Source organism: Mirounga angustirostris, unplaced genomic scaffold (genome assembly GCF_029215605.1).
Source record: "Mirounga angustirostris isolate CCGP_5_RB_7025 unplaced genomic scaffold, mMirAng1.0.hap1 SCAF_7, whole genome shotgun sequence".
Classification (NCBI taxonomy): domain Eukaryota; kingdom Metazoa; phylum Chordata; class Mammalia; order Carnivora; family Phocidae; genus Mirounga; species Mirounga angustirostris.
Window position 1 is genome coordinate 129,833,881 of NW_026991715.1, and position 17,766 is coordinate 129,851,646.

General features: G+C 39.4%; 1 protein-coding gene and 1 long non-coding RNA gene across 2 annotated transcripts in view; one reads left to right on the forward strand and one right to left on the reverse strand.

Moving 5' to 3' along the window:
- Positions 1 to 9,504, forward strand: part of LOC135365453 (uncharacterized) — an 82,149-nt gene extending 72,645 nt beyond the window's left edge. Inside the window, exons 3-6 of the long non-coding RNA XR_010413350.1 lie at positions 4,725 to 4,804; positions 5,477 to 5,597; positions 7,671 to 7,787; positions 8,901 to 9,504. This is a non-coding gene — a long non-coding RNA (uncharacterized LOC135365453). The remainder of the gene's footprint in view (positions 1 to 4,724; positions 4,805 to 5,476; positions 5,598 to 7,670; positions 7,788 to 8,900) is intronic.
- CDH6 (cadherin 6) overlaps positions 1 to 17,766 on the reverse strand; it is a 127,154-nt gene that overhangs the window by 72,643 nt on the left and 36,745 nt on the right. The gene's annotated exons all lie outside the window — the stretch shown is intronic.

The following is a 17,766-nucleotide window of genomic DNA, read 5'->3' on the forward strand; positions in this document are numbered from 1 at the left end:
TCATCAAAATTAAGTCACTGCAACACGTTTATCTTCTCTGGCAGGTAATCCAGCACTTAGAGTTTGATTTGGCCATAAAAACAAGTCTGCACAAAATCAGTCTGAAACTGTCATAAAACGAAATGAACTTTAAAACTGTATCAAATTCACACCGCGAACTTTTCCTTTAAAAGTGCTATTTATAGGCTTGGTGCCAACCCTGTAAGTGCAGTCTGAAGCAAACATTTCCTTTGCACATTTTCACGAGGTGCCTCTGATTATGTTGACCAGAGAGTAGATAGGATACTGGTTTGTTTTAAAGTTTTGTAGCAGAGGTCCAGGTTTGAGCATAGCTGTGGTTAGATGTGCCTGGCAGACTCTTGGGGGGTCAGCCTGCCCGGAGTCTGTGGGCATGAGACACCATGACGCCTCCCAGGAGAGAAATTGTCTTCAGGGAGGGAAGTGTCAGGCAGACAAGCTTAAACCTGTAATGAAGCCTCAGCCATCACATGAGAAGGACGATTCTGAGCACAGCATGATGGTGCCATTTAGGTCTGTCCCCTTAGGGACTCAGGTCTGAATCCTCGGGAGGAGGGGGCTGCAAAGAAACTGAAAGAGCTATTTTCACTAAAATCTTCTGAGACACGGAAGATTCAGATGACCTGAATATCCCCAAACCTCAGTTGCTCCCTGTGTCTCCCTGGCTGGAAAAAGCAGCAGCACTTCCTCTGTCTCTTGAGACTGAAACAATCTTGCTTGAAGACAGCCTAGTTACCCCAAATTGGGATAGTTACCCTGCAAGGGGATGACAGTTCTCCCATGTCCCCACCTTACCAAGCATCATTGCCTCTAGACCTGTATCCAGCACTGGACCTCAGTGGCCTCCGTGGGGCCAATTACAAAATCAGATCCAACATAAGAAGTCTCTCACAGAAAAGAACTGCACGATTTTGAGGAATATGTGCCTGAATGGATACTAAGGGTGTTATAGTAGGTAAGGAGGAAGGTAGACTGGGCCTGTGTGCACTTACCAGATATTCTGGGTTCTGTTTGCTTGGTCTGTTGACTCAAAACTGGCTTCAGTGTCCCCAGTGTTGAAAGAAGTTGAGAGGCCGGAGAGTCATTGGTATAACACAGTAGAAGGAACCCAAAGATTTAGGGAGAGAGGAAGTCGAAGTGGATTTATATGTAGTTACTGTTCATCCACCTTAACTAGAGAGCTTCCCAACCACCTCTAGGTGTCCCAGAGAATATTCCTTTCCTTAATATATTGAGAAAGTATATCAGCATTCTTGCTAAGTGCCAAGGAGTTGTTCTCTGTAGGCTGGCGATGAATATGGTAATGCTACTCTTGAAATGGACTTCTTAGTTGCCACAGTGATTATATGCTGCCAGGATGGCAGAGGCAATGTGCAATATATGACTTCAAGAGACAAGGTGGGCATGGCATCATGACAGACACCTCGGCCAGAGTGGTGATCCAAGAGGGGTGACCCGCAGAAAGCTTTGGTGGTGCCTAATGGATCACAGAGATCTTAGGACTGAAATAGGTAGTTTACTAATTCTTGCTTGATCTGTAGAGCTGAAAAACTTCACAGATTTGGCAAATAGACTCACCCCATATAGAGACCAAGCCACTAACAAAATTCTAAGACTTGAGGCAATTCCTAGACCGAGTAACTCTGAAAGAAGAAGAGGTTTGAAATCTTTGAGATCACACCTTCTAGACCCTAGCCTTCCCCAGGGGTCTTGTAGCCATTTACTAGAATTACTTTGCTCAAAGAGAGAGATCCCAAATTCTTCACACTTTGGATGGTGGCCTATCTCTGAAACTCCACTGGCATGATACTACTTTTGGTTTACTTTGTTAGAGAGAGGGGTCTCCATTGACTTCTACTTGACACCTTCTATTACAATGCTCCCATTCCAGGAATCAGGGAGCTAACATAGAGATTCAGTTCTTGAGTTTATCTCTTCCAACTATATACTCAGTAACTAAGTTGTGGTAGGCATGTGGACACTGGCTCTGAGCTGAACTTAATCCTGGGGCTCAGACACCACTGTGGTGCACTGGTCATGACGGAGGTTTAATAGAAGTCAATGGGAAAGTGGAATTTGGGATTGAGCCCACTTTCAGTGGGCCCAATGAGTCCACAGGTCTGGTAACACACACTGTGGTTATTTTCTCAGTGGGGGTGGTAAAATTGAATCGTCCTGCAAACTGATAGGAGTAGAGAGATTTTGCTTGCCTGGGACTTCTTCAAAGCTTTATAGCTTCAGCAGAGAATGAATTGGGCATCATGTTGAAATATGGTATATATTGTCAACAAAATCCAAAAAAATCTTCCCATTCTATAAGGAGGACCAGGAAATAACTTGATTGCAGTTCAGTTCTATCAGATCTCTTCCCTCCTGCAATAGACACTTATCCTGGGTATAGATTTGCTTTCCCTGCACACCATGATCCTGCCACTATTACCATCCATGGACTTACATTGCCATATTTGCTGCCATCATAGTAAGCCACCCAATATTGCTCTGAAGAAACTTCTTTTATAGGAAAAAATAAGTCAAGCACTGGGTGAATGCCCATGGGATTCTCTGATGTTACCATGTACCTCATTATCCTGAAGCAACTGGCCTTCTAGAAGGGTCAGTCGGCCAATTGAAAACTCAGTTACAGATGCAATTGGGAGACATCATTGTGAGATTGGGTTACTGTCCTACAGGATGCTCTGATCTAGTGAATAACATATGTGGTGGTTTCTCCATAAAGAGAATTACTGGAGTAGAATGGCAGCTCTCATTATTATGTCTAAATCTCACTTACAAATATTTTATTTTCCAATCTCACAGATTTGAGCTTTTGCTCGTTCAAAGATCTCAAGATGAAAAAAAAATTGCCTCCACACAGGGACATAACAATAGGTCCATTTAATTGAATGTGGAGACTGCCACTTGGTTTTTGGTCTCCAAATGCCACTGGGTCAACAGGGAAAAAAGGTGTCACTGCGTGGTGGGATTCTCTCTGATTATCTAGGGGGAAGTAGGTTGGTGGCCTATAATGGGGCTAAGAGAATCACCGGGATTCTCTTAAATGACACCCAGTCCTACCATGGGAGGTGGTAAAAGAAGTAAAAGAAGAGGAGAACAACCCTATAGCAGAAACTGTGATATCACCAAAGTGTTTCCTGTTTCCTCCTAGGCACATGGCTAGATTATAGTGTCCGGCCTGCCCCACAGCTAGATGTGAGCATGTGACTGGGATCTTTCAGTGGATCGTGAGGGAAGCATTATAAGCTGCTTGCAGGCCTAGCCTATGAAAACTTCCCGTGTAATCTCCTGTGCCCTCTTTCCTCTAAAGCTGAGTGCTGAGAATCCCAGGGCTTTAGAGGAGTGCAGAGGTGTAAGACAGCAGGGGCCAGGATATCAGAAGACATCATCATCAATCCAAGGACATTCTCTTTGGGCTTTATTTTAAAAAGGAATAAATGTCTTCTGGGTTAAACCACTGAAAATTTCAGATTTATCTCATAGCAGCTGACATTACCCCCAATAATTACAAACCCCTTAAAAGCACAACTGTCCCACGAGTTAATGGCACACTTCAGAAGAAAGCCTGACCACAAGCCTTTATGCCTGTATTCTATCCAAGAGGAATGCTTTCCGGATGAGGGGATCCAAACAGCAAGAGACCACAAGGAGACCCAAACGCAAAGGTTGGAAGAGGTTGAGCCGGAGTAGATCTCTCACCCTAAGAAACTGCAACTGGGGGACCCTTGTTGGATGCCTGAAACACTCCCACTTGGTTCTCATGGCAGAGCTTTATTTGAATGTCTGCCCACAGATGGTGTTGATGGTCAAGAGACACCACGGCCAGTAAGACAAGAGACACATGCTTCGTCCATCTCCCTCTTCTCTGCACTTGGCAATAGGGTAGAGAACCAGAAGATTGGTGGGAATGGGGCAGAGGGAAATAACTTGGGTCCAACCCACATTCCTGGCACTGCAGCCTGACTGAGGCCAAGGCAGTAAGAGAGGTTGTGGTCAGATCTACGTTGGAACTTCCAACTGGACAGGACTAGCCTGGACTATAAGATAGCAAGGCGACCAGAAAGTTATGGAAGTTGCCCAAGATAAATGGGGTGGGAAAGAAAGACTCAAGAGAGCATGAAAGAATGTAGCAATTGAAGAAAAAGAAAACCATTTCATACTGTTTGACTCTATTAAACACAAGTTAGAGTGACACTGTAGTCACTCACTCTCTACTTTTCACTGTGTGTTGCCAGATGAGCATGGGGAATAATCAGAATGAATCCTAGCATTATGCTTTCTTTTTTTACATTTTTATTTTACTTTATTTTTTTATTATGTTTAGTTAGCCAACATCTAGTACATCATTAGTTTTTTTTTTTTTTTTTTTAAGATTTTATTTATTTATTTGACAGAGAGAGACGCAGCGAGAGAGGGAACACAAGCAGGGGGAGTGGGAGAGGGAGAAGCAGGCTCCACGCAGAGCAGGGAGCCCGATGCAGGACTCAATCCCAGGACCTTGGGATCATGACCTGAGCCGAAGGCAGTCGCTTAACCGACTGAGCCACCCAGGCGCCCAGATCATTAGCTTTTGATGTAGTGGTCAACGATTCATTAGTTGTGTATATCACCCAGTAGCATTATGCTTTCTAATTGTGGGAGAAACTAGTTCATATTAGTAGACAAAAATTGCTGTGTTTTTTTCTTGGCAGTTTGTGGGCTGAGAAGATTGAGGTTTTCATAAGGGAAAGACGGAGGAAGGAGTTCTTGATGGAGCTTCATGGGATATAAGGTGAAGGTGTCATTCACTCAGTATCATATTTTCTGCTCTCAGAATGACCTAAATGATCTGGCTGTGTCCTACCACACTTTGTCTCTAAGTGAAGGTCAAGATGCCTTGGGCGCTGATGTTGGTGAAAATATTCCCTCGCTGCCCTCCATGAACCAATGTTTCTGTCTGGAACATTGTGTTTGCTTCTCCCTTTTTCCCCAGATTGAAGAAAGAATATACAAAGCTGGCGTTTCCTAAAAGTGTGTTCCACAGGAATCTAGTTCCATGGGATCTTTATCGATGCTATGGAGGAAAAAAATTCTGATAAATCACTTGGGTAATTCTGGATTAAACAAAGAGGAAGAGTTTTTTTTCTTTCTTTTTAACCACAGAACTTCTCTTAGCCTTGATGATGCTAAAGTGTGTGGTGGAGCCTAGGACAGAGATCCCAAGAGCACCATTTCACAGACTGCTACATCCATGGACCCCTTTTTTACCCCAGAGGACTGAGTGTTCATCAGCCTATATTTTGAGACCTACTGCTCCAGTTCATTTCCCCTTTTGCTGAAAAATTCACAAGTAACGAATTGATGTGAATAAAAAGAGAAAGACAGTGAAATTCTATTCATTTATCTGAAAGACTATTTGAAGAATTGTCTGTGTTAAAATCACATGCTTTCTTCCTTGGACTAGAGAGAGGGCAGACCGTCCCTTGATAAAGTGAATTTCCAGTGAAACAGGAATGCATGTTTCATCCCAACGCCAAAGAACTATGGATTCCTCTGTGACTCTTCTAATAATATCTTCTGTGCAAGTGAGTTTTAAAATGAATACTATGCATTTGCCTTGTCAGATTTTTCACTTTTCATCACATGCACCACCTTTAAACTGCCCACGTGGATAAGAGAAACAGCACCTGCAAATCACACATTTTGTTATAATCAGAGCAGACCCTAAATTCACCTTACTTTTATTATTTTTATTTTTTAATTTTTTAAAGATTTATTAGAGAGAGAGGAGGGGAGGGGCAGAGGGAGAAGGAGAGAGAGTCTCCAGCAGACTCCGCACTGAACACAGGGTCGGTCAGTCCAATACGGGGCTCGATCTCAAGACCCTGAGATCATGACCTCAGCTGAAACCAAGAGTTGGACGCTTAAGTGAGTGTACCACCCAGGTGCCTCTCACCTTGCTTTTAAAGGTTGCTTAATTAACCATTCATTTATAAATATTGGTTTCCATATACTTCAGGGGGTGCTCTTCTATACCATTTCACATCTTTATATCAATGATTTCTGATGAGCTAAATTTTTAAAAATTCTGAGTATAAATGGAGAAATAATCCTCTTCTGAAATAGTATGGAGATTAGAAATATGGATTTGGTAATCACCTAAAGTATGGGAGCAATAACTAAATCAATTCTCATTATTCAAAAAATAAAATAACTCTAAACTTTGGAATCAGGAAATCTAGTGTCTATTTCTTCTGTGCTTCTAATAAGTTCTGTGGCCGTTGGCATGTTTCCTTACTTTTCTAGGCCTCAGTTTCTTCGACTGTAAAATATGAGGGATGGAGATGATATCCTCTAGGGATCTTTCAAGCTATAAAATTCTATGATTCTGATACTATTTTTTCCCCAAGTTTCCACATTTAGCAGATTTCAATATGTATCTGTCATTGTGATGCCCTGCAGAAGAACAGTTATGATCTCTAGAACCACACATCCATGGTATGTTGAAATAGACGACCTAACTGGAAATATCATACCCCATTATTTTACAAAGGATGGAACCAGCATGGTTCTTCTAACCATCATTCAAAAGTGTGTTTGTGTGTTCGGCTACTGCAGTGTATCATTTTTTCCCCTAAATGTAGATAGAGAAATTAAATGATGACTCAAAATTCAGACTAACCTTTAATTTTTGAATATGCTACAATGCAATTAAGAACAAAATTAGGGAAAAACTGATATAGTCATAGCACAGAGAAGAGGCAAACATTTCTAGAGCTGTGCTGTCCAATACAATAGCCACGGTTACGTGTGTCCACTGAGCACTTGAGATGTCGCTAGTCTGAACTGAGATGTGGATAAAATACATACCAGATTTTGAAGACTTGGTTAAAAAAAAAAAGTAAAATACATCACAAGTAATTTTAATTTTAAAAGTATTGATTTCTTGTTGAAATGATAATACTTTGGATTAAATAAGTAATCCAATTAAATAAAATATATTGTTAAAATTAATCTTAATTGTTTCCTTTTACTCTTTAAAATATGGCTATTAGAAAATGTAAAATTACACATGTGGCTCTTATTATATTTCTAGTGGACAGCACTGTTCTAAGGGATTCTGTCATGCTAATGAAGGGAAAGATGCTTTAGATACCAACAATGAATTCTACTTTATCCCCATAGAAACATGACTCAATATAAGTAGCTCCAAACTTTTAAGTAGTCTCTGTTTCAAATTTTTATGTCACTTTTCTCTCAATTAGAAGGATTTTTTTTTTTTTACATTGAAACAGTATTATGAAAGACTGGTTAGTTTGCCAGCTCAGTTCTATAGCTTATTTTACCTTTAATGCAACTAAAATATTACATATAAGCAATGACACTATTAGGATAGTAATTAAATAAATGAATAAAACAAGAAATCTTGTTTGTTTGTTTGTTTTGATGATTAATGCTGGAGTCAATTCTGTTCAGCCGAGAGAGAAATACAAGGAGATGGAAAACTTCATCGTGGTCCTTCAGAGGACTGTGGGGCATTTTCAAAGATTTAAATCTTTTGTGTCTCTCGTTACTTCAAAAGTCACTGTTTTCATTCCCTTTAAGACCTATGTAATTTGTTCACTTCCTTCTTACTTCTTGCCAATAAACAATTACAGGAATTGTTCTGATATGCAACAGTAAAAACAAAAGAGAAATAGAGGCAGAATTTAGAAAGACTTCTTTCCACTTTCGAAAAGACAACTGAACCATGGGAGCTTGCTCTGAGGTCGGATGTAAGTAGCACAGCTTTGGGGTGGGTGTGGGGACAGACGGCGATTGAAGGCCACTCCTCTATATGGCCTTTATTTCTTTATTTTTTTTTTTTTCCTTTTCCAAGTTTTTATTGAAGTCCAGTTAGTTAACACACAGTGTAATATTGGTTTCAGGAGTAGAATTTAGTGATTCATCACTTACGTACAAGACCCGGTGCTCATCACAACAAGTGTGTATGGCCTTTCTTTAAAATGGTACTTTGCAATGAGTTCATTTCAGTTCTCAGCCTGAAAGCACAGTGTTCTATGATAGCAAGATAATTTCTCCTCTTTAAAAAAGATTATTTATTTATTTGAGAGAGAGCGCGCACCAGCGGGGGCGGGAGGCGGGGGAGCAGAGGCAGGAGAGAGAGAGAATCCACAAGCAGATGCCCTGCTGAGCACGGAGCCCGACATGACAGGGGACTCCATCCCAGGACCCTGAGATCATGACCTGAGCCGAAACACAACCCGCTGGGCCAACTGGCATCCCGAAAATTTTCCCTTTTGATGTTTTTTTTTTTTTTTAATTCTTAAAATGCACAACAGAGCTTGACTACCTTAGAGCCAGCTACCACTACCTGGCAGTTATATCCCAGACTAAAACATCTCCAAATTTAAAGTTTAAGATAATTTAAAAAAATCTCCAATGGCCAGTGACTTAATCAATTATGCCTATGTAATGAAGCCTCTATTAAAAAAATCGATGTTACTTATTTAAAAAATCAAACAGAGGAATATTTGAATAAAGATTTAGGTGGCCCTAAGTTCAGAGCATATCTTTCTCTCCCCCTTCAAGTTTTCAGGGAGGGGAAGAGCCTAGAGAAAAGAAAAGAATTAGCACCTATTGAGCATCTTCTCTGTACCAGGCATTGTGAGAACAGATTGAAAATCTTTGGAAGTTTTAAATATTGCAATAATCCTGCGGGGCAGACGTTCTCATCTCCCTTGACTGCCGAGGAAACTAAGACTCGGGGGTTTCTTAGAAGTTGCATAAGCTGCTCATGTTTGCACAATGAGCAATCTGAGGGTCGGAAATGGTTTCTGGTATCTTATGACTTAAGGGCCCATTTAACTTTGTTGCTTCTTCTGCAGAAGAGAAAAATGTCAGAGGAAGAACACTGTATGGAAGAGAAGAATTGCAGGTGTGGAACATATTTCACATGCAAAGAAATATCGGGAAAAAAAAGTTGAATCCATTCTTTTACCTCTGTCTCGGGAATGAAAAGTCAATTTTTAATTATATGGGTAAGGTTGACCAGGGGCCAACTTATCAAAAATGCCGAGTTCAGGGTTGGAGATTAAATATAAAAAGAGGTTCAATATATTACTATTTGGAAGGAATGAACATCCATATGTAAGAAAGAGACTGGAACCTGTCTGCCTCCAGCCTGCCCTTGACCCTGAGGGGAACAGTGTTACGTATGATCTCTTGGGACAATAAATGAATAGTGAGTGGAGAGCATGATCCAAGGTTTATGCCATATATTCTGAGGTGGTGATCGAGTGTGGGAAATCATGGGGCTATCACCATCTGCTGACATCATCCTTTTTGGGGGCACAGATTTGCTCAGGTCATATAACATCCTTGGGAGCTGGGATCCTGAGGGGTCGTTTTTGCCTTGTGATAACATAGACCCAAAACCCTGTGCCTGATTCATTCCTTTCCAACATGTTTCTGATTGCTAAACATTTATTAAACGCTATTCGATATGCTTACCACCTTGTTCAGCTGCCTTAAATCCTCTCCAGAACAAGACAAGATTTAAATAAACAAACTGGGTTCATTTATTCTTATACATGCTACCTTGCCAAACAGCTATTTTTCTGCATGCTTAAGAATATAAGATGGCTAAATGGCAATGTAGTCTTAAACATACAAATCTAAGTGGATTTCCTTAGAAAAATGAGATAAATTTTGCTCTTTATCATCTTATCAGCATGATTCCACAGTACTCCCCATGCAGCTGAAATCACATTGAATAAGGTACTAACTATGATGAAAGACAGTTAGGGGAGGGAACGGTGCACTGGGACCTTTTCTCCATTCAGATGCTGGGCACAAATATTGACGTGAAATCTCAGCCCGAGAGGCCAGTTTTGCAAATTCTGCTTATCAAAACAGGTTTATTGCCGCCACATTTGAGTGGAGCTAGAGGACAAAATGACACTAGGAGACTGGGGGAGAGGGGGAGGGGATTCCTTCCAAGCAGAGCCTTCCTCTTTATCTGCAAGGTGTCCCAGGAGATTAAAAGCAACAAGACTGGCCGAAGAAGTTGGGAGGGCATCTAATGGTGTTTTGCGGTCGGACAGAGCATTTGGCAATGAGTTCACCACATGGCTGAGCCCGGGAAGGGTTGTGTGCCCCTGAATACTAAGTAGATCAGCTAGAAATTCTCTTTCCCCCCTGCTTCACATCAGCCTCATTCACACTGTGTTCATATCACTTCTTAATTAGGGTAGTATATTATCCTTCAGTGGGTCATTACAAACTATAACCGAAATAAAATTGAGTGATTTGTTTCAGTGAAAGACACCTTGATTGAGGTGGTTAGTAGTAAACTATAAAGTACAGTGAGGATCATTGGTGTGAGCACGATCATTATTTAGCGGTGTCTCAAATTTCGCCATTAATTTTCCTGCGATTAAAGAAATTACTTACATTTAGCCAATTGAGTATAGAAAAGAAAAATCATTTGCCAAAATATAAACTTGCTATTTATACTTAAGCCATTAATAAAATTTATACTTCATAATAAATTGTTACATATTTTTAGACATGTGCTTCTTATGCAAAAACCTGGCAAATGTTTTCTATTGTTCAAAACACAAATGGCAAAAAAAAAAAAATTCTTAGCAATTAGAAACAAAGCTGCAAATATCAATCCTGTTAGTACAAACAACAGGCATAAATTAATACAAATAAGGCAGACTAATGTCCACAGATCCCTTCTTCTGATCAAAGGAATACAAAAACTATAAAACAGGTGTTAAAATAAATTTAACATGTAATATTCTTAATTTTTTAGAATGTCACTAAAGTATAACTTCTTGCATGTGTTACAGTATCTTCTTGGCCTTTCATTTTGGATTTTAAAAAAATATGTTTGGATATGAGATTGTCTTTCATTCGTTCCTTGAAAACAAGAAATTATTTGGTTTTCATTTCTATAAATAAATTACTCATTTGAGGCTTGTTTCTCTAAAATGAAGGGTTTATGCAATCAGTCATGCATAAAATGTGTTATTTTCCCCCACTCAGTCTAGTAGCTGCTTGCAGAGAAATTGTATGAGTAGTTAGTTCTTACTGTCATTACAGAAAACCAGAGACAGAAGAAGAAGGGAGAATAGTAGAAATCAAATACAGGAAAACTCTAAATGTACCATGATGGCAGATAGCAATAAAACTGTCGACTTTGAAATGAAATCACAGAACATTTCCTTATAAATATATGGGCACAGAGAAGCCACACAAATCACAAAATTACTCTTTCGTTGTTGTTGTCTCTGATATAATGTATTGGCTGAAAAGGTGGAATTTTTCTAACTTTCCAATAGAGCCAGAATGTAATTGTCATGTAACTTCAAAACTATAAAGAATGTATATAACTGTCACTGTATATGTAGTTATACATAAAGAGAATGTATGTGTGTAGGCAGGCCTATATACATATGTGTGTTTCTATATGCATTATGTATGTGTCTGTATATATGGAAGTATTACAGATTGTGTATGTGTGTGTGTGTGTATAAAATGTGGGTTAATCATCATTATAATAATAGAGGCTTAAGAAAGACAGCCTGGAGCCTAGAGAAGAAGACATGTTTGTATCTAGAAACTCTGACTAAATACATGGGTGGTGTTGAGGGGAGGGTTGTCACAGAAGTGAAGCAAAGAAGCGGAAACGAAGGAATGCCAATGTTCAGGGATTTACCGTGAGATCCCTGTAGAGTAGACAGGGAACACAGTGCGGGATTGGAATGTGATTCCCGATCCACTTTCCCTTTCAGATAAGATTCTGACTGGAAACATTAGGAAAATAGGATCTTAGTTCCTATTATTTGGTGTCATTAGTCTGTGGATACTTTCCCATTTTCAACCTGTAATAATTTTGCTAAGTTTAAAGATATGACTTAATTAGCAGACACATATACATTCAATATATGCGATAAGACTCTGAAGTTATTACACAATCCATTAAAAAATACAGACATAGCCCTTGAATTTTATCCCAACATATAGAAACATACAAATTCACGTATTTCCTTTTCTGGAATTGTTTTAGTATAATCTTTGTGTGTATTTAGGAACCTAATGTGTCATAAGTTTTTGTTACAGCATCAGACAAGGTAACATATTAACAAAGAATAAAAATATACTCTTAAATACAATTATTATTAGGTTGGAGGTTTATACATTTCTAGACTTTAAAATATAGTATTCTGTCAAAATATTTATGAAGAACACACTGTAAAAAGAATAGCATTACGAAAAAGAAATTTTGAGATATTAACTATCACCATAATTTTCCATTTATTTTAGAGCCATCAGAATCGAAAATTTAATAATCCAATCATTTGTTGAGAATTATTTTTGAGTTCCTCTTATGCCCTAGACAGAAAGTCCTGCCTTGTGGGGTTTACATTCTGGTGGAGGAGACAGACTATGAATAAGTGGATGGATAGGTAAGTAATACATTTTGGATCATGGATAAGACCCATAGAGACAAAATGGACAGGACAAAGGGATACTGAGTTACAGACAGTGAGGGGTGGCTCTTTCATATAAGGGCAAGGAGGGCCTTTTTGTGAAGAGACTGGAATCATGATGAGCCACTCATGGGAAAAACTGGTGGAAGTTTCTTGTAGAGGAAACAGCAAGTACCATGTCCAGAGGAGGAAGCAAACTTCCAGCATCTTAATAAAGCAAGGCCACTAGATGGTGAGATGACCAGAAACTGTAATGAGTAACAATAAGTAATAAGGAAATAGGATAAACAAAGTTTGATAATTTTACAACACATTTCTCCTCTCTTAGCTTTTGTACTTTAAAAGATTACTATTTTGGTATAAACTATACTCCTTAAAATATACCGTCTCTCGGGGCACGTGGGTGGCTTAGGTCATGATCCTGGGGTTCTAGGATGGAGCCCCACATTGGGGGGGGGTCCTTGCTCAGCAGGGAGTCTGCTTCTCCCTCTCCCTCTGACCTTCCCCCCTGCTTGTGCTCTCACTTGCCCTCTCTCTCTCTTTCTCAAATGAATAAACAAAAAAGTCCCTCTGTATGTTTGTGTATATGTATTTATATGTGTGTGCAGCATGTGTGTGTATGTGTATGCATGTGTATATATATAAACACATCTATGTATGCATGTATATGTATATTCATCTGTTTGTTTCATGGTAAGAATACGGCATAGTAGACTTTGGGTTGCCTGGGTTTGCATCCTATCTCTTCTGTGTTCTGGCTCTGTGACCTTTGAAAGGTTATTTAGCCTCTTTGTGCCTCAGTTTCCACGTCTGTAACATGGAGATTATTAAAGTACCGACTTCAGAGGGATGCTGTGAGAAGGAAACGAATACGTGTAAAGCTCTTAAACAGTGCCTGGCACAGAGTGTATGTGGCGTAAGTGCTATGTAAGTGTTATTTAGATAATTTCCTCGACAGCTGACATTTTATCCAAATGAGTAGAATATAGTGTAATTATTAATTCCAATTTACATTCCCACAGGCAAAATCAATAGTCAAAAACCTTGACTTGACATTTCTTCATTGGCCTCTCATGTAGTTGGCAAACTAGTTCGAAGTTTCATTTATTTTTGGAATATTTCAAGCTTAAAGGGGAAACCTCTTCTGCTTCTAAATTGGGGCAGTCAAAAGTTCCTGTCCTGGATAGAAGGTGCAGCCAAAAATGTTTTCTAGAGGATAAGGGTGCATTAAATGTGTGTCCACTTGAGGGAGCTCCAAGATCTCTCCGAAGCCCTGGTCTTGTTTCTTCAGCCCTGGGACCTGGTGCCCATGATACTGGGCTTGGGTTACATTGATGGTGGAAGGAAAAATTTATACGTCCAGAGTTAAAGTTTGGGGGGAAAAAAGTGTCAGGTAATAAAACTGATAATTATTTTACTGTTTTCCAGTTATGTATTTAATTGAGGGGAACAGAAACACTTTTTTTGAGAACTTCAAACAGCTCAGCTGGAAGCATAAGAATTAGCATAAAGTGAAATATTTATGGGAGCTTAATACTGTTTAAGACTCATTTTCTCCTTGCCTTAAGACATGACGTCAAATTAACCATTTCTAATTAAAGAGTTGGAAACAAAGTAGAGGGAGACCAGAAGTAGAAGCTAAATGGTAATGTCTAAGTTGTGAAGTGTGAAAAAGTCATTTGACATAGAGGTCAAGAATGGGAAGATAGAAAAGAGTTTCTGTAGAAGAAGAGAAACAAATCAGAGTGATTTAAAAAATATATATAATTATGGCAGGCTTACTACAACTCCTTCCTGCATGACTATCTTTCCTTTTAGGACAGAGTTCTAAAACTGGACATGATAATGCCCCTTTGTCTCTCTATGTTAGTAGTTTGGCTACGAAGAAAGCACACACGCAATATTCAAAATGAACTGGGGATTGCTTTGAATATGATTCATGGGAATTCTGGCCCAAAGGAACAGCCAACTATTAAGGATATTGAAAAGGAAAGAAATTCCCAAAACCCAATGAAGACGCGGTCTGGCAGACTCCAGGCTGCTCTCTTTCTCCTTATTTCTAAACCACTGTATAGATACACAATGATTTGCTTAAAATATCAATTCTATGCATGCATTTTAATTTTAATTGCATCGTGAGTAAACTATTAAAAATTTTTGAACATTTGGCCCTTAAATCACTATACGCTGAGTCATCTAGAGATGAAAATAAGGCAATAGAGACTATTGCCCAGAAGAAAAGGAAAATATTCATTAGAATATACTTTCAACAGATGAAAACTACAATTAAAATATAATCATGTGATTAGAAGTAAATTACAAAGAGCATATCATGCTTCCAGCATATTCTCTATATGCTTAGATCTTAAATTTTGAAGTTTGTTTGTCTTAAGGTGGCTTTAAGCATTTTGTACAAAGATTCACATCAATCTTTTCATTCACAGTTCCTGAAATCTCCTACGGTTGTTTCCTTATTAATTAACATATAACATTTTTACCTGAATGGTATGTTAACTATATTGTTAAGCTACTTTTGTATGCGTCTCAAATACCTTTGATTTTGACTAAACTGAATGGATTTGTTGTGCTACTTGGAAACAGAATCAGGATTATCCTGCAGATGGTTTTTCAAATCTTTTTTTAAAAAATAATTTCCATTTCTCATGGAGCATTTGTTTCTTCTTGCTTTGCCTATAAGTTTCTCCTCTTGCTTCCATCAGTATATTACCTCGTGGTCTTAACCACCTTGTGTTGCCTGCTTGAAAATGAAACAAGACAACATGTCTGTCGAGGAAGCCTAATGCTTCTGGAGACTTTCTTAAAAAATAAATTGGAAGTGCTTTTAACGGTATTTCACATAAAGAGTTTAATACGTACTCACAGAGAATGTTTTTCTGGCAAGTGAGTGGAAATGAGCCAGGCTTTTTGGGGATTTTCTCTGTCTGTGATGGCCACACAGACAAGCCTGTGCACAATCTATTTACACACTATCCATCATCCCTTAGCGCAATCTCTAAGTCTTCTTGGAGAAGTTATCAAATGGTCAGGTAGGACTTTCTCCCTACGTATGTAGAGCTGATCTTTTAATATGCAATGTAGACTCTAAATGTTAGCCTAAATAAGGACTTGGAGGAATACAGAGGCCCCAGGCTTCTTAACTACTGCTTCTAAATTGGGACTTCAACGCTTTCTGAGTGCAAGAGAAAGCAAATTCTTTTCAACTGGGGTATTCTGCAATGAGTGGGATCATTGATATCTTGACTTTGTCGTGGAGACAAGCCACAGTGGCAGCGGAGATAGCTCAATTAAACTCCAATACAGTGTTCAAAGGATGTGGAAGATAGAATTTAATTATGAAACAGATGACACCACTCAATCCTAATTGTCATACCAGGATCCAAATCAAGGGCCTATTAATCACCAGTCAGAAGAATGGATAGCAAAGCATCTTATGTCACCAAGGGCAAAAAGCATCAGGCCATGGTTACATTGCACCTTAATAATTCCAAGTAGGAACAAAAACAACAAAAGCAAATAAAAACTTCTCCTTATTATTCAGTTACTAAGATGGGAGGCAATTAAGTTTCTTTCTCATGGTGAATTCTTTCACTAAGAAATCCTTAGGTGAAACTCTGGAGTTTCTTTAATTCTCACAAGTATTTTCAGAGTTATGATTCCTTTTACATCAAAAATTAACCACACTTCTTGGTTTAGCCAATAGTATCAGGGGAACTAGAGACCTATAAAAGCTTCCAAATTGGCACCAGCCATACACGCGTAAGAGCCAAGCTGCTTTAACAACTTGTTACAAATGCCTAACAGCTCCGGAGAGAAAATATTTTCCTGAGCCTCCAGTTTCTCATCTGTTTTGCTTTTTCACAAACTTCACAAAGATAGTGGGCAATGTGCCTCACGTCCCATACACCAATCTATTTTGGCCAAATATCTCATTTCTAATCAGTGACCAGAAGTAGAGAACAAGAGGTATGCTATACAGAAGAGAAAACACAGGACTTGGAGTCAAATGGTCGGTTTGCCGTCCCTGCTTTGCCACTTCTTCCTTTTTCACTGAGTAAGTCCCTGAATCTTCCTTAGGTTCCAGTTTTGGAGATGGGGTAGAGCTCATGGGTTGTTGTGTAGGTTAAGGAGGATGATTTGGAAATGCCATACAATTGCTAGTTAGTATTACGTGAGATTGGAGCTATAGCCCCAGAACGGGTAAACTAACCTTAACTGAATATCTACTAAAGGTCTATCATTAGGTACTTTTGCATTTTTATGCCCTATTTGAGGTATGATTTTTCTCCAGATACAGGCAAAGAAGTAATTACGAGGAGATTAAATAACATGCCTAAGATCATACAGCTTTGTTATTGGCAAAGCTGGGATGGGAATCTAGGTTTCTCTAACTCTGGGATTATACTTTTTTCCATTCCTCCCAGTTTGGAATCAAGGTGAATGCAGCTTCCTTCTTCAGCTGATTTAACTCATGAGTCCTGGCAGAGAGAGTATCTGTGATGGCAGAATAATGGCCCCCAAAAGATTTCACTTTCTAATCCTAAGCACCTGTGAATATGTTACTTCCATGGCAAAGAGACTTCGCAGATGTGATTAAGTTAAGGATCCTGAGATAGGGAGATTATCTGGGTGGGTCTGATGTAATCACAAGGATCCTTATAAGAGGGAGACAGGAGGAGAGCAAGAGGGAGACAGCAGGGGAGATGTGATGGGGAGATGAAAGTCAGAGAGAAAGAGTTTTGAAGGTGCTACACTGAAGGCTTTCAAGCTGGAGGAAAGGGGCTATGAGCCAAGGATTGCAGGTAACTCCTAGAAGCTGGAAGAGGCAAGGAAACGAATCCTCTCCTAGGCTCTCCAAAAGAAACCCAGCCTTACTGACACAATTTCAGTCCAGTGAAACTTCTGACCTGTGAAACTGTAATATAATAAACTTGTCTTGTTTTAAGCCACTGAGTTGTGATAATAATTAGCAGCAACAGGCAACTAATTCAGCCTTCTTATCTTTTCTGGGGCTCTCAAGCTTTGCTTATTCAGATGGAGGGTGGCTCAGCTCGATTCCCTTACTCAGGAGGTGGATGGATCATGGAGGCAGGGCAGTTGATAGGCAGGGAGTGTCTGAGAAGTACAACCACATCCTGTGGCTGGGATGGAATCTATACTCGCTTTTTTAGAAAAATAAAGTTGGGGTTGGAGGCCACAGAGATGTAAATTCTGGAGGAAGCCTTGGCCTTTG